This window comes from Pteropus vampyrus, unplaced genomic scaffold (assembly GCF_000151845.1).
Source record: "Pteropus vampyrus isolate Shadow unplaced genomic scaffold, Pvam_2.0 Scaffold337, whole genome shotgun sequence".
Classification (NCBI taxonomy): Eukaryota; Metazoa; Chordata; class Mammalia; order Chiroptera; family Pteropodidae; genus Pteropus; species Pteropus vampyrus.
The window spans coordinates 170,504-178,102 of record NW_011889118.1 but is presented as its reverse complement, the minus strand read 5'-3'; the positions used below and the strand labels follow the sequence as shown (position 1 = coordinate 178,102).

At 40.0% G+C, this 7,599-nt stretch overlaps 1 protein-coding gene and 1 pseudogene across 1 annotated transcript in view; both read left to right on the top strand.

The window, feature by feature from the left end:
* LOC105304362 (voltage-dependent calcium channel subunit alpha-2/delta-3-like) overlaps positions 1–7,599 on the top strand; it is a 676,581-nt gene that overhangs the window by 501,848 nt on the left and 167,134 nt on the right. The window lies entirely within an intron of this gene.
* Positions 3,755–3,868, top strand: LOC111730878 (annotated as a pseudogene).

The following is a 7,599-nucleotide window of genomic DNA, read 5'->3' as shown; positions in this document are numbered from 1 at the left end:
GTGAGACAAACCAGTACTTTCCTGCCTCAAGGCCTTTGTACTACTTCTTTCCTCTGCCTGTGGCACTTTTTCTCCAGATGGCTGTTTGGCTTCCTCACCTCCTTTAAGTCTTTTCCCAGATTTCCCTTTCTCCATAAGATCTACCATGATCACCTTATTTAAAATTGCATCTTCCCACTGTCTCTGGTTTAGGAACTCAATGCCTATTAATTTGCTTGAGTTCTTTTTTCCCCTTTCATGGTGTTTTTATGTGTCTTCTCACATACTATACATTTTTTCAACCTATTTTATGGTTTGTTGTTTCTTCCTCTTCAGTGAAATGTTAGCACCACAGGGATGGGAATCTTTATAGCTTATTCACTGATGAATCCTAAGTGCTGAGAATAGGGTTTCATATATAGTAAATGTGCAGTACATATTTGTTGAAACATTGTTATTATCATCATCATCATTATTATTATTTTTATCATCTCATTTGTGTCAACAGCTTATTTTGTCCACACATTGCATAAAGTATGTTATCTGGCTAGTGGTATGAGGAGTGAACTGTCATTGTTATATTAACAATTAATTAGACCACGTATCTTTTTTTTTTTTCCTGGCAGCAGGTAATTTGATAGCAAAATTGTATTTAACTGAGAAAAAATTACGAATCATTTGGAATCATATGGAAAATTAGAAAAATGTAACTTCGTAGGTATAATTTTTTTACTAGGGCATGATGAATATATTTTGTGTCATTCAATTGTTTTATTTTGCTTTTTCATTTCTACTGTGTCTAGAATAAAAGGGAAAAACTCTAAACTGGTCCGGCAAGGATTTAGGCTATACTTCTGAAGAAAGTTATACTTTTAGGGTGTAATGCAGCAAAGCCTCACTCAATTGCCCTTCCTTCCCACCCAATGATTGATTACATTTTATGGCGTTTAGTGGCTTACAAATGGCAAGAAGTATAAAGTTGGTCAGTTAAGCTTTTCTCTATATTTTTAGTGTGTTTAAAGATAACTTTATAAATACTTTAGTCCTCTAATGGATTGGGCTCTGTCCATTCTTAGGAAAAGAGACATGGGTTCCAACCATCTAAAGCACTTTACTGCCCCGTGATGGCCAACTCTTGAATGAAAGAAAATGAAGCTGCATCACAGTTACACATGTCTTTGAAATACTCATGAATAAATGTCAGACTACAGAAATTGCATTTTCTCAGCTAAAAGTGTGATCCCACACTGGGCTGACTCTCCTGCCCCTTCCCCAGAGTATTCTGTCCAGATTTTGGCAGCAGTGGGCACCATGCTCCTGGACGACATCTCAATGCTTTAGGATGCCATACTAATAGTGCAGTGTTTATAATCAGCAAATGATTATGTGGGGTTCACTTGATTAGCTTCCGGTCATACGTGGCGGCAAAGTTCAGTGCAGTGAAAAGGGGAAGAGAGAGGGGTGTGTGATGGAAGCCTGGCCGTACTTAGCTTGCCTTGCCAAGAAGAGGTTATCAGAATGCCAAAGAAAGATGCCCAATGTATATTCCCAGCAGAGAGCTTAAAAAGAAAAGTAATTATAGTAATCTCTAGCTTGAAGTCCTTAGTTTATTAACATGAAAATGAGCAAATGCTGAATTGTTTCAGATCCCAGAGGGGCCAGCTCTAGGGCCTATGAGAGTGGGGGGTGTTGCTGCTTTTGCCTGTAGGACACAGTTTTTAATTTATTTAATGTGTACTTAGTAAGGTGTTCACATTAGCAGGGATTTTTTAAGCCTCAAGAGCTGATTCTTGGGTGAGAATGTAGTGGAGGTCTCCATCAGTCTTTCTGTATCTTTTATTCTTGACTGTGGATCGCCCACAAGTTGCCACGAAGCTGTTCATCACAAATAGCTGAAGTCCAGTTAAACTAGTAATATTAATTTCTACTGATCCTATGGTCAAAACTGTTTCTACTTCTCCCTCTCTGAGAATTCTTTTAAACCAAGCCCATCTCATGAGAGCATTGCAGGAGAATGCCATCTCACACGCCTCCTTTTCCTTATCTTACACACTGCTGGGCGCAATGCCTTCAGAGGTAGCAAGGAACGTAGATAGCTGTGCCGGATGCAGGCCCAAGTACTGAGCTGTGGACTAAGAGGCCCCCTGCTTTCTTTCTTCTGTGGTCAGAGTCTGATGACTCTCCAAATAGTAGTTAAAACGCAGTTTCCATTTCAGCTCTGGATTCTACCAAAATTTCTTAGCAACTCCCAGGCCTCAGCTCTCTGAATATAACCCATCAACAAGCAAGATGGACTCCAGCCCAGTTACCTGTTTTACCTCACCAACAGCCAGGATGGGCTGCAGCCCAGTTACCGTTTTCTTTCATTCTGCAGGCAGATTTGCGTGTCTCTAGCAGCCTTTTTGGAAAGAGTTACTCTTATTCCACAGATGTCTGTGCCTGGCCAAACCTGTTCAATGCTAACACAGTTATCTATCATCCTCTGCTGAAAATTTACCCAGCAGCAGGCTGAAGAAAAAAGCCATTGAGGTTTTGCTCCCACAAATGAAATTTCCAACTCTTTGAATTAGGATGTGTAGATTGGAGAGTTGGCTACCGGATATCTGGATTTCATGGGCCAGTAAAATATCAAAAGAAAAAAAAGTGTGCAGTAGCATGAGGTTGGCAGATTTTTATTTTGCTTGGTCAGGATGTTAAGATAAACAAAACGGAACAGGCATTATCTATTACCCATCATGTCAGAGAAAAGTGAACAATTTTAATGCTAAAATGTAGGCAGGATATTATCTTACAATAAAAGACAGTCCTTGAATGAAATACATTTAACTTTTGTGTTATTTTCCTTGTTTCCCTTGGACTGGAAAGACATATTCTCATAGACTGGCTGCTTTTCCTGATGGCATTTGTGACCATGGGACCAGTTAACAAGAGAATACAGTTGGCCTGCCACTCAGATTTTGTGATAAGGCAGCTGAGGGATGCTTTCTGATCAACACTCAAAATACCAAAATTCTCAGACTCAAAGGAGTTACTTTGAGAAGGAAGCTGTAGTTCCGTTGGATGGACCCTTCCTTCCCATCCCCTCCTCTACCCGCTTCCCTACTAATTCTACTTCCTTTTCTTTCTTGGTATATTTTACACCTTTGTTATTTTTGTTTGTCTTAAGAAACAACAGAAAAATATAATGAGATAAATAAAATTTTCCTGTAAATGTATTTCCTAGAAAACGCATAGCTAAAATTCTGATGTAGTTTTCCTAGCCCTTTTTCTGTGTATGTTTTTCATAAAATGATTTTTTTTATCACTCCTTCCTATTACATTATTATCACCTTATCATGTCATGAAATACTTTAAGAAAACATAATTTCAATGAGGCATAGCATTCAAGTTTAGGTTTTTCCTTTTTCTCTTTGCTTTTTTAAAAATTATAATCTTGCGCATATCACAAGTTATTTCTAGGATACATAGAAGTTCAATGACTGGTTTCAGAATGGAGCATTTTAAAGCTACGGGTAACTTTCCGAGTGGCCTCGGGAACAGTCCCACCAATGTGTATCTTTCCTTGCCGTGTGCCAGTGTCATCTTCCCACTGCCCACCAGCTGTTGCTAGAAATGAACTTTGAAAAAACCTTAGCTGTTGGATTGTTTATTACCTTAGTTGTGATGGTATGGGTGTTTGCACATGTCCAAACTCATCAAGTTGTACACATTAAATATGTGCAGTTCTTTCTATATCAATTATACCTTAATGCTATTTTTAAAGTAATATGAAATAGTCTACGGCTATACTGAATAAGCCTGGTCCCATCTGATCTCAGAAGCTAAGCAGGGTTGGGCCTGGTTAGTACTTGGATGGGAGACCACCTATGAAGACCAGGTGCTGTAGGCATAAAAAATAAAAAAATAAGAGATTGTAAGCCGACAAGGTCTTTGCAATCCGTGAGGTCAACCAAGGGTTGTCTTGCCTAAAAAAATAATAATAAAATAAAATAAAATACCTTAGCCAATCTGATTGCAGAATAAGTGGAACCTCCTCTTTTTTGCAATTCTTTTATTACTCATATGATTTTATACAGTCATTTTTGTCTTCTCCGTGAATGACTTATCAAGCTCTTTGCCTCCTTTTGTTTTAAATCAAAGAATTCACCTTTTTCTCTATTGATTTGTATCAATCCTTATTGATTGATCGCTTTTTGTGTAAGGATACTAATCTTTGTCATCTGTGAATATTTTTCTCTCTTTTTTGTTTGTCTTTTGCTTTTTATGGTGGCTTTTGCCATGTCAAAAATTAAAAATGCTGTGAAATCGGATGATCAGTTTTTTCCCTCCTGGCTCTGCCTTGGCTAATGCTCCTGAAAAGGACTTGGCTTTCTTATTTCTCTTCTTTTTGCCTCTCCTTCTCTCTTCTCTCTTCGCTTCTCTCCCTACCTCGATCCATGGAGCTGGGAGCCATGGAGCTGAAGAGGTGGGAGGCATGACCAAGATCGAGGAGTAGGTGTGTTACCATCTGTTATTTTTCTCTGTGGTTTGACTCCTATACTGCTTCTCAAATCTCCGTGCTTCTGGCTTCTAGTAACTCTATCATTATAATCAGATAAAAATCTTCTTAGTAGCTTCAATTATAGCAGCTGACAGCTGTAACTTAACAAATAATTATTGGTGTTATCTGTGCTTCGGGCCAGCACCTCCCAAGTCAGCAGACTGGGGTAGACTCCTACAGCCTTCGTAGTTCATCTTGAGATGGGTGGTGAGAAGGTCCCCATACCGAGAGTGCTGATGTTCCACATGGCAGGGGAGGAGTCTGCTTCTGGTACTGACATAAAGAAACTATTTTCAAATGCCTTTGAGGCCCGATGCTATCTGCAAAGCATAGAAATGCATTTGCTTTCTGTCAGCTGACTTTCTAATTCCCATTGTTTGCTTTTCCTTGTTATAGGATGTTTCCCTCAGAGAATTTATCAAGCCTGTGGGTAGACATGCACCTACCATCACCACATCACTTGGCAAACCCATTTTCCTCATGGTTCCACTTCATGAAAGACCCCAATTCTCTTCCCCCTAACCTCTGCAGATGATATATTAAAGGACGCTCAGATGGATGTGTCTCTTAAATTAGCCAGCAGTATCATGTTAAAAATCATCTCTTCTTACTTTCTATTGTCTCTCAGCCTGTTTCCTGCAGGTCTAAGAGTGTCCAGAGTTTATCCTGCTCGGGGGACTCACCAGTGAGAAGCAGTGTTTCCGAATCTATGATTTAAGGGCTCCTAGCTTTGGAGTCTGCTGGAACTCTCTTAAAAAGTCAGATTCCTGGCCCTATCCTCAAAGTTTCTAACTCTCAGTTAGGGGTCTGTCCCAGGTATCTGCATTTTAATAGACATCCAAGTTGATTCATATGCACAGTAAAGTTTGAGACCTACTGCTTTAGAGAACAACCTGCATTTGCAGATAGAGCCAGCCAGGCACACCCTCCCTGGCTACTGCTGTGTGGTCTGCAGAGGGTGGTTTTCATCTCTCACTGTTTCACACATGAGGAGTACACGAGTAAGAGCAGGTTCATACCCCTCCTCTGGGGTCACCCCACCAGCCCTTCAGACTCATATCTGTCTCATTCTGCAGCTGTGTGAATAGCACTACTGCTTTCCTCTTCACAAAGGTCTCATGGGGAAGATGAGTGATAAGGGTTTAGGGAAAATAAGACCCCCAGGCGGTGCTCGTGAGGTTATGTGGCTCTTTCTTCACACTTTCTTTCCACACTTAGAGTACATGGAACAGTCAGGGGACTAATTCTTGAGCATGGCAACTAAGTGGGTAAGCTTTATTGGGCAGTGCAGTTGCTTTCACTTACTCTGTCTGGGCTGGGCTTAGGCCACTTGGGGCAAGAGATGACCTCACAGGAGATAGGGGCTCCAATTATAACAAGTGATGAGAGAACCTCCCCTGGGAGCCTAATGCCTTTGTGTCTTCTGTAAATTCCCACATGAGACTCAAATAGGAATAAGAAATCTGTGTGCTTCCAGGGAGGCTCTTGACAACTGCAATTGAATTTGCTCAAACATGATTGAGAAGAACAGCCTTCTATTCGAAGGTGGACTCTTTGAAGCAGTAGCATCAGCTCTTCCCAATCCCACCAGTTTCAAAGGACAAGTAAAGATTTTGAGTTTGTGGAGGAAACTCCTGCCCTGGCCGTTTGTGTGGAAACCTCGCTCACAGTCACACATGTTCATTACCCTTTCTTGGCCTCTTCTCCTCCTTCCTGTAACTTTCTTCCCCCTGGCTGCAAGGTGCCCCCTGACTCCTATGGCCTGGAAGGGAGTGGAGCAGTGTGCACACTTAACTTAGTTTTCATGCATTCCAGAGTGACAAAGTTGAGGTAAGAGTAGCTGTAGGCTAGATACTTCCAGTCCTTTTCTAACTACCTTCCATGAATTCAAATCACCCATTTAATGGATGCTGAAGCCCCTGCTGAGAAAGGGGCGGGGGAGGGAAGAATTAAGAGTGTGTGCTAAGGTGTTTTGTTTCTTGTTTTTTGTTTTGTTTTGTTTTGTTTTTTAAGGTGGAGCAGTTAATTCATTTTTCCTTTAGCCAGACTTATTTTTTTCTTCTAGAGTCTCATTTCATTCGTGGGCATGGTGATCTGCATTGTTGGCCTACCATTCATTCTTATTTTTTAAATTATGCACAAGATGTTATCTAACACTTTCTGCAAACAGAAAATAATGTTCATTGCCCCTTGTTGAGCTGTCTGCTCTCATTGTTGCTGCTCTCTCTCTCCTTGCCTTTATTTAAAATAATCAACTGCAAGAAAGCCAAATAACATTTTCAAACTATTGTCAGATCACAGTGACAATTGATTACTTAGGGAACTTCTCAGGAAACGGCCTGTGGATGTAGAATTAATATCAACAATAGCAGATTTGTAACCCGAGAGTAGTCTCAGGAATGTGAATAGCAAATTAGGGGAATAAATTTGGACATCAGAATCTTGGGGAAGGTTAACTTATTGACATACAGGGATGGTGTTGTTTGTTTTGAAGATGAGTCACAATTCTGTTTTATTTTGAACTCTTTCAAAAGAACTGGCTTCCAGACAAAAAGAAATAGAATACAGCGAAAATTGTCTGTTTTCATAAACTTTCAACTTGCTTTGTTGCCGGTCCTGTTTTTAAAAGTTGCCTTAGAAAAACATAAGTCATGTTTAATATTCTGCTCTGAATAATCTGATATTCATTTTGATACGTTCTTGGTCCCTATTGATTTTGAAAATGCTGAACACAAATACTTGACATTCGGGAGGGCAAGCAAAGGATTAAAACAGAATCTCTACCTCCTGCTTGCAGTCGTCTTTGAAGAGATCAAAATATTCAAGAAAGCAGAATTCTTGCAGTCCGAATAAAACATGATTAGAACATTTGGGGAAGGAGATGCAGTGTGACTGGAGAAAATGTTAACGGTATATAAATAATAAATACATTTTCTTAACAGTTTTCCGTCTCTTACAATGGATATTATAAATTGATACACGGCAATAGCCTAAATGTATTCTTCTCCCGCCCTGTATATTTCCCCCCAATGTAACCATTTATCCAAGTACAAAGATGTGTGTGGGAGAGAGAGAGAGAG